Genomic DNA, 10,118 nt, shown 5'->3' with positions numbered 1-10,118 from the left:
AGTTGCTGGAGCCATGTCAGACTCAAAGCCTGTCACAAGTGGTGTCCCACAGGGCTCAGTCCTGGGTCCACTCTTGTTCGGCATCTACTTTTCTAAAGTACAAGCAAACACAGGAGGGTTATGGCTGACAAAGTTTGCAGATGACTGCAAACTGGGTGCCATAGTCAAAAACACTTCTGACACAGATATCCTTCAGAAGGGCCTCACAGAAACAGATAACTGGTGCCAGAGGCATGGCCTAAAATTAAATGCCAAGAAATGTATAGTCATACCCTTCGGGAAAAACAAGGTTGCCCCTAGCTACCATATAGGCGGCAATCCACTGAGCACAGAAGAAGTCATCAGGGACTTGGGGACTCAGGTTGACACTAGCCTTTCGTTTGATACTCATGTTGCTAAAGTAGTCAGGAAAACCTTCTACATTGCCCACCTGATCATGAAGGGATTCACATCTAGATCAAGGGAGGTCATCGTCCCCCTGTACTCATCACTCATTAGACCTATGATTGAGTACAATGCCCCATTCGGAATGTATCTGACCCGACACCTGCAGCAGCTGGAAAGGCCCCAAAAGTTCCTCACCAAAAGGATAAAGGGTCTCAAAAATATGTCTTATGCTGCCCGACTGAAAGAACTCCAGCTCTATTCAGTCTCATACCGCTTGCTCAGAGGTGACCTGTGCCTGACATATAAGGCCATGTCAAACCCAGATTTGATGAATATGCTTCACCTCAAAAATCTAGATCCCTCAGAACCACAAGGGCGGAGACTTAAACCTTGACACGGTTATTAATAGAACGTGCTGGAGGGACAGATTCATCACCCAGAGACTCCCTATGCTGTGGAACAAAATCCCGGTACATGTGAGGCAGAGCACCTCGCTGGCCTTGTTCAAGAGGAATCTTGACCAATGGATGGGAGATCGCAGATATACCCCAGGGATTACTTCAGTGTCACTGCTTGACAGAGGCACAGCAAAATAATAGGCATAGTTTTATTCAAACTAAAGAGGTGGCAAAAGCCACATAACTATGGGCTAGGCTTATAAATGCCCTTGGGCAGATAGTCTAGTATGAACCTATGAACCTATGAACCTATGTTGGATACAGCAGCTTGAATTTCTTACCCACTTTTTGACATTTTCTGATTGCTGAGATAAATTTGCCTCTCTTCTGCCTGGTAAACAGTGAATAATTATTTCACACAAACACTCTACTGTCTCTAATTTTTAACACTTTTTCCTTCTGCCACAGTTTTTCAATGTCAACTTGTTCTGTTGGTATGATTGCATCATTACTAATACAGGTCTAGGTTGCTTTCTCATGGCCAAGTTTGAAGCATGCACTCAGTATGCCCTTTCTGTTAACAAATCCTGCTGTGGAACACCAATCCAGTGGATTATTTGTAGTTTCATAAAGTTAATACAGCCAGTTCCTTCCAGCTTCTCTGGCACAGCAGAAGCTCTCAGATTTTTCTCTGTGTGCTCTGTATTTAAATTTAGTATTTTTTGAAACAGCTCTTCTTGAGAAGCCTCAAACTCAGCCACCATTCTTTTCATTTCAGCTTCTGATTTTTGCAGATTTACGAGTTCATTTGAATAGCTAGTTACAACTTCTTTTAGTTTTTCAGCCTTTTGTTATTGGAGTTGATATACTAATTTAATAGTTTATTTTAATCACCACTGAGTACATGTGATTTTTTTTTTCATCTAAATTATGGGAAGCTGTCTCTTAAACCAAAGATGAAACTTCAAATGCTTTTTGCTGAACAGCTGCAGGATTCTTCCCAGCTTGCGTTTTCTCTTCACCTTTTCTAGTTGATTTCCTTTCAGCATCTCTCAGTTTCTTCTTTGCTAGCATCTAGTCAGTGTACTTACTGGCCAGAAACTGAATTTTACAAAAATAACATTTCAGTGGCACTCCTTTTCTCAGTTTCTGTTTTCACACTGGGAGAGCTGAAATTAAGCTATTAATCAGTATGCAGCCATCTTGGAAGACCTGTAGTTATTACCTCTTGAGGGGAAGCATGCCACTGCATACCAGGTTCCCTCAGCTGCATAGTGGAAATGTACTATGGCAGCACTGGGTAGGTGAAGCTCAGAACTCAAAAAAGTGAGCACCTAGTGATCTTGCTAGGTGCCAGTTGTATGGTTACCCAAAGCCACATTTGTTGCCCTCCAGAAGTTGAATGAAACAGCAGTGGATGCTCACTCTCATCCAGTCTAGCCATTTGTTACAGACATTCAAACTACTAATCAAACTTGAGATATGCCAGTGAGTGGGATTTGGGACATATTTGTTGACCCCAGACTCAGAAGTCATCACTGATGTTCATATCACTTCACCATCTAGCCCTTCTACAAATAACAACAACTCTTTGAAAGACATCCAGGCTGCCAAGATTACAAAAGTCAACCTCAGGAATCTTTATTTTTCTGGTAGTCTATTAATACATTAATGTTGCACAGCTTGAAACTATGTTTACCCAGCTTAACTTGCCAACATTTCTGGTTATCATCAGGTACAGAGATATACTTTGTATCAGACACTGCTGCCACCATCCCTTTTATTGTTTTAAGTAGACCATGTTCTCTTCTGACCAACTTATTTACATCTTTATGTTCTGTAAACGTCCTTAACTTGTCTTGTTTGACTGCAGTGACCATACTATTTACCCTTTCATTAGATACAGTTTGCTTCTCTATGGCCCCTGTAGCATCCACTTAAATCAATTTTTGTTCATTCTTGGCTCTGAGTGCAACAAGAACTCTTATCAGAGCATGAATGATAAGTATTGCCTCAGGAGAAATCTTAATATGACACCTCTCAGACAATGCAATCTTCAAATAAATCAGGAGTTGTTTTCTTTTTCGTTTTGTTTTAATATCATTGGTGTTGTGTAATGCAAGTGATTCTGACTGTAAATGCTTTATTGTATTCTGTACTTTTATATTTTTTTACCTGGACTGAAAGTACTAATTACAGAAAATGTTTTGTTTTATTTGACTGATCACTCCCCATTACCATTGACATGACTATCATCAGAGATATCCTCCAGAATAACTGGAAAATAATTTTAGGCAATGGGGATGGTGCTAGAATTTTAGAAGAACATAAAATTTTCACGTACAAAAGGGTGAATTCTATCCGATCCATTCTAGAAAAACAGAATGGACTGAAAAGAATCAGAGAGGGTACCTTTGGGACTTTTAAATGCGGCAAATGCAAGCAATGCCACTTTATCTTGAATGCGATGAGTATTTTCATTAGTCATTTAAATATGAATATTTTTGCATGCCAAAAGTATAATTGTGGTTCAAAGGGGGTTGTTTACCTAGCTCACTGTGATTTATGCACCTGCTTTTATGTTGGAAAGACTACTAGGAAGCTGTCTTGTAGAACTTATGAACATTCATTAGCAATAAGAAAAGGGGACACTAGTAATGCCTAAGTGAGACATGCTTTGCAGTGTGAGAATTATAAAAAAATCCAGTTCTTCTTTGTGCTAGATTTTGTTGACATGAGTGACTTCTGTGTCAACTATAACATGCTTTTAGAATACTGAGAGTAAGAATGGCAAATCAGAAAGTATTCAGATAAATATCCTGGTTTAAATGAAACTGTGAACATAAAATGCTTTTCACTAGAACAAAGAATTTAAATATGATTGTGGAAAACTACAAGTTTATGTTTTACATTCACTAATTTGATTTGTTTCTTTAATTTGTATTGACATGTCACTTAAAAGCTGGGGGAAAGAGGATTGGGTGTTTTTATCATGTGATCTGTTGGATGCAATTTTTAAACCTGATATGTGTTGCATTACATTTATCTAATGAAGTTCTTGGTATATGAATAAAGAATGAAAGCGTTCATTTTAAGAACAGGTCATGATGACTTCCTAAGTTTGCAGAGTAGAACGTGTTTCTGGTAAAATTATTTTTTTTGTCATTAAAGTCATACATTCTGGCATCAGACATATTATTTGACTGCTGTTGTAGTGCACAAATGAATTGCTGCAAACATTCAAGATGGGTACATTTATGGACATTCTGCAGTCTCTGATGAACATTCTGACTCTGTTCCTTCTGAACACTATTATATTTATAGCTCTTACTTGCCGTAGTGCTGCTAGACTTATTTTCTGTTATAATACTGTTAGCCTGCATCTGTACATCCTGAACTCATCATTCCAAACTTTGCAAAAGTATCACACCACAAAATATTAGGTTACTTTAAATTAGCTTGGAGTGACATAACTTGAAGTAATAATTTGTATTTATAGATTTCTACATATGGTCTAGTCAAACTTGGTCCTTAGGTTTTAATGTGCACCCTGAATAAGACAAAAGTAAACATGCAGACTTGGATAGTTTGTAGCTAATATTCAGAGTTTTTTTTTCTTTCTTTTAACTCTTACAGCTGACCAGAAATGGACCCTGTGCCCTTCCTCATTCACTGGTTCTCCTGATCTTCCCCAGACTTACTCTGCTAAGAGTAAGGGAAGACAAGGAGATGAAAGCATTCCAGGTCCATGTTATAGTACTGCTGCTGGGAGTATTTTTACCTAATTTTCTTTTCTGCCCAGTGTGCACTCTGATAACACCCCATGGGTGGGGTGTGCAGTGGGTATATTGTGCTGAGCCACTCCTCACATCCACAAAGGGCTGATGTCAGCAAGTCACACTGCTACTATTAGGAAAAACTTTACTGTTGTTTCCCATGCCTCATCCAGGGAAATCTAACAGAGCTGTGCACCCTGTGCACACACTTCTCCCTTCTTCCTTCCCAGGATGGGTGTGCCCATCCTACTATGTCAGCACCTAAAATGCCCAAACTACTAATTGAACCCAGGATGTCTACGTCATAATTAGGGCTTTATCCCTCTATGCCATGATGCTGGCTAGTATTCAAAGATTTGAATGTTGATTCATTTTTGAATATTGCATTTAACTCCAATGTCTAAATAATATCATAAAAACAGTGAAAAAATCCACATATTTAGTCAGTGGTTCAGTCTTTGAGCCCTAGTACTCCTGGTATTAATGATATGATATTGATTGGCTGCTTATTAAAGATGAAAGGAAATATATTATAAATGGATTTTTGAGTGTGTATGTATGTATGTATATATATATATATATATATATATATATATATATAAATATGTGTGTGTGTGTATGTGTGTGTGTATTTGTATTTTTGTTTTTTATTTATTTATTTTTTCATTATGTGTGCACACTTTTTAAAAATTGGTAATAATGAAATTTGGGTTAGGGTGTTATATTGTATTAAACTTTTAGTAGCAATGTATTTTTAAATTGTCTGTAATATGTAACATGTGACTTGATTTTGAATGATTTTGGCACTACTTTATTTTAAACTTAAGGAAATGATGTATTTGTACTCTGATGAAGTTCAGATTATTGATGGAACAAAAGCTGTTAGTTATTAAAGCTGTATACTTATACAGGTTAGTGGGTTTTTGTTATTTTTTATTTTTTACTGTTTTTGTCTGCACACCATTGGTGATTTGGTTAACTAACTAATATTATGGTCATACCTACAATCATCAGCTGTTTTGTCTAGCAATTCATTTTGCTATGACCAACAACATTAATCTAATTCACGCTATCAATTCTGTAGTATATGTTAGTGCTAACATTGTTTAATGCATTCACATCATTCACTATATCCATTTCTATGGTGGCAATAAAAATTTCAGCATTGATATGCACATTGATTTCCACAGTATTTACATCTTGCTGTTGGATTCTATTTCACTTTTTACAAACTTGCAAAATGTCCATCAATTTCACAGTCTACAACACTGCTTAAAGCTTTGTAATTTACTTTATAATGAAAGAAGCCACGATGCTTGCACTGGGTGTGCTTTATAACTACTTGTTTTTTTCTGGGGTGTGACTGCTGTACAGTTACCAGTATATTCACATTAATTTTTATTACGCTGATAGATTCAAATATCATCCTTACTACCAAAAGAAGAAGCACCACAGTGTATCCAACTGCCCAAGTAACCAGCGTTTAGAAATAAACTGTTGTATATTACAGGATGAGACACTAAATGAAAATGAAAATAGACTTATTATTACGTATTGTATAGACAGTTATGATTTTATAAATATTTTAAGGAAAAATTGGGACTTGATAAACATGGATACACATCTGCCAAGAGGTCCTACTGACTTCCCTAGAATAGTTTATAGAAAAGGAAAAAACTTAAAGAATCTAGTGGAAACTCGGTACTCAAACTTTGCTACATTTAACCATGCAGGTATGAACAAGTGTCTGTCATGCCCCTATTGTAAATATATGGAGCAGGGAATAAAATTTAGTATAAGAGGTTTTGAATACAATACTAAGTACAAATTTGATTGTAACTCCAAGGGAGTGGTATACCTGGCTAAGTGTCATATCTGTCCTGCCTTCTATATCAGCAAAACTGACAGAAGGCTTAGAGGCAGGGTCTATGAACACACATATGCTATTAGGTCTAACAAATCAGAGAACGCATTGGCCAGGCATATTATGAAAACACCCACCCATGGTTTTACTTTTAGGGCTATACATTGTATTGCCTATGACCCTAGAGGAGGCCCTCTTTCCTTGCTCTTAGAGAAATTAGAATTGAGTTGGCAGTTACATACGTTTGCATGTTACCCTCCGGGCATTAATGAAATGTATTCAATTAAGTGCATTCTACAACTTAAAAATTTGGTTAGGAGTTGACTATTATGCTGTGTTTAAAATGGTCTATGCATACTATTGTCTTAGAGTGCATTTGACTTTCTGCTTCTTGAGTCAGGTTTTGCTGTTTTTCACTTACATGTTTTTATTTACATGCTTTTAAGGTTTATTATACTCAAACACAAAACAAAAATATAAACACATATATACACTGTTAATTTTAATTTTAATTGCATTAATATTTCATAATAGATAATTATTGGTTTTAGATGTTTTACACTGATTTTTTACACTATTTATCTATTATTTTAAAATATTGCTTTAAAACAATGTGTTATATGAGAACTGTTTAAGCTATATATTTTAGGTAATGAATGAAGGTGGTTGCCACTTTAAGAGCAGCTGATTCCTGCTGATTCAGGAACCAGCTGACTTTTCACTTCCTTTTCACTTCCTATATAGTGTATGGCCTATGTTGTATAATTATCTGAAGACGTTGGGCTATGTGGCCTGACGAAAAGCGCTTTATGTGATTTTTTGTTTTTGTAATAAACAGTATGTTAACTCATCATGCTTGCAGGATTTATTTGGGCAGTTGGATACACTGTGGTGCTTCTTCTTTTGGTAGTACGGATCCAGTTTGTGTTTGTGTCTTAGCTTCATTCAAATATCATCCTTCTCTGTTTCTCAATTACAGCATTTATTTTGCATACCACTAGACAAGCATTATCCAGCTCAAAATGTAAATCTGCTGCTCAGTTCTTTGCTGACAAGACTGGCACCATCAGATCTGCCCTTCCTCCAGCTGACCCCAAGGATGGTGTAACAACTTTGCCACACCCTTTAGTGATGTCTTGGTTGGAGTTTGATCTTCTCATTTTCAAGGAGTTTACTGTTATCTCTAGTATGCAGCTGGCCATTTGTGGGCTTTATCCTTGTCCTTCAAGACCAGTGATTACTAGTCTTAATGTGTTGGGTCCAGTAATTTATCTGACCCTGGTTCCACCATTGTGGGATGGGATATTTCCATCAGCATTGAAAAAGAGTCTATTGTTAACCTCTTTGACACTAAATAATGTATTCAGCTACCATAACATCTTTAGCCCTAAATAACTTAGGCAGCTGCCATCCAATCTCTAACCTCCATTTTTTTGAAAAAATTATAGAGAAGATTGTCTATAAGTAACAAGATACCTATCTTACAGTTAGTGGACTGATGGATCCTTTTCAGTCTGACTTTCATACTCAACCTAGTACTAAGATCATACTCAACCTAGTACTAAGATCACTCTCATAAGAATGGTTAATGATCTTATTATAGCAAGAGACAAGTGACACTATACAGTGTTGGTTGTCCTGGATCCTTCTGCAGCATTTGACACTATGGACCATGACATCTTAATAGAATGCATGCTTACTTACTATGGTATTTCCACTACAGTTGTAGACTGGATTACTTCATACCTCTCTGACTGTACTCACAAAATCTGTTCAGGGCTGAATTCTTCTTCTTTATACAATCTTGATTGTGGAGTCTCACAGAGCTCTATCTTAAGCCCTTAGCTATTCTTGGTGTATATGCTTCCATTAGGATATCTTTTAAGGGAAAGGGGCCTAGCATACTATAGCTATGCTGATGACATCCAGAACTATTTTTACGTTCCTCAAGAAGAAATGATGAGCAAGTATTCACTGGCAGATGATCTAGAAGCAATACACTCTTGGCTATTCACAAATCAGTTAACAGTGAACACCACCAAGACTGAGGCCCTGGCAGTTCATGCTGCCTTGAGAAATTTCTCTGCTCTGTCTCTTCCCAATGGTATTATGTACTGTAGTAACAAGCTTGAATTTGTGAATAAAGTGAGGAACCTTGTTATTATTCTAGACTCACGGCTAACGCTTTGGGATTAGATGTTGACTGTAGTAAATTCTTCCTGTCTCTGTCTGGAAAACAAATCCATCATTAAGTACTTGAATTCTCAAGCTGATCTCTCAGCTTTTGTTCATACTTTGGTCTCTTCCAGAATGGTGGTATATGGTAAATTATTCTTTGGTTCACAGCATGCTTTAAATGTAGATTTAAGCACAGAAATCTTTCTTCTCAAAAGGTTAAGTGCTAGAAATTCTGATTGCTTCGTCCACTGTAACATGAAGAAACATAGCATTCTAAATGTTGTCTAGTTTTTCAGCAGTCCATGTTTAGTGAGATACAGTGCAAAGCATTGAATCCACAACTCTCAGTCTTCTGAGAGGCTTTAGGTTTAAAGCTGATGTTAGTTGTATAGAAGAACTCCTAAGCCAAGGATTAAAGAAAGTGGTGTATAGAACACCCTGCTGATCCAGTGGCATGAAAACAAAATTAAATATTTGTGATAGAAAGATTTTAGTGTAATTAATGATAAACAGAGCTGTTGATATAAAAATTAAACATTGCCAAAATAAAATGCTTTGACATTTTCAGTCAAATTATAAAAAATATACACAACTCTGACTAAGCATGACAGAGAACAGGTTTGCAGTTTACTTCAGAGCAGTGCAAAAATATAGACATTGTGTCAAAATATGTCAGAAACAAATTACTTTTGACACCTGGCATGGTATTCATAACAGTTTGCCTGAGCTGAGCTCACTGCACAGTTTGTCAAAGTTCTGCTGCTCATCAAAACTGGGATTCAGATTCATGTCTAATTCTCATGACACTGAATAGGTTCATAGGTAAGTACTAAGCTAGCTGCCCTTGTGGCCCATTATAAGCCTAACCAATTTCCTTCAAATGTGAGAATCAAGCCCTGTACCTTGTGTCTGTGAAGTAAACATCTTAACTATTATGCCAACCCCAACCCCATTAAATGCTCCAGTCAATCTCTATGAATCACTTATATCAGCAGATGGAGCAATTGTGGATAGGCACCCCATAGAACAGACTGCAACTACATTGCTTGGAGCTCCATAGTTACAGTTCGCTCTGCTCAGGAATCAGTGTACATTTCAAGGCTGCAACTTCCTATGTAAGTGAATGGTGCAATACAGCTAACAGCCATATGCGCTTCAGACATTGCATAGTAAGGAGGTCTATGAATCACCATACTATGCAACTTCCAAAGCTCAGCAGCACTCTATGATATACAGTGGTATAATTTAAAAAGGGAAGATCCTAGAAACATTGGTAGATTTACTGCAGGCTATGTACAAGGGCCTCGTGATATAAGTAATGGTGGTTTGGTCATATCTGCAGGAAAGCAGAAGACAATCTGGTAAAGAGGATTTGGAAAAAATAGGAAGAAAGCAAAAGAAAACAAGAACTTCCACCTGCAAGATGGGAAAATTTTATGAGAAAAGTCTTGGAAAGCTAGAAGACTGGATCTCAATTGAAAGATATGACCTAAATTGGCACTACACTCCAATTTT

The sequence above is a fragment of the Protopterus annectens genome, chromosome 3.part0 (assembly GCF_019279795.1).
Source record: "Protopterus annectens isolate FY-2018-M chromosome 3.part0, PAN1.0, whole genome shotgun sequence".
In the NCBI taxonomy this organism is placed as follows: domain Eukaryota; kingdom Metazoa; phylum Chordata; order Ceratodontiformes; family Protopteridae; genus Protopterus; species Protopterus annectens.
This window is presented reverse-complemented; position numbering follows the sequence as displayed.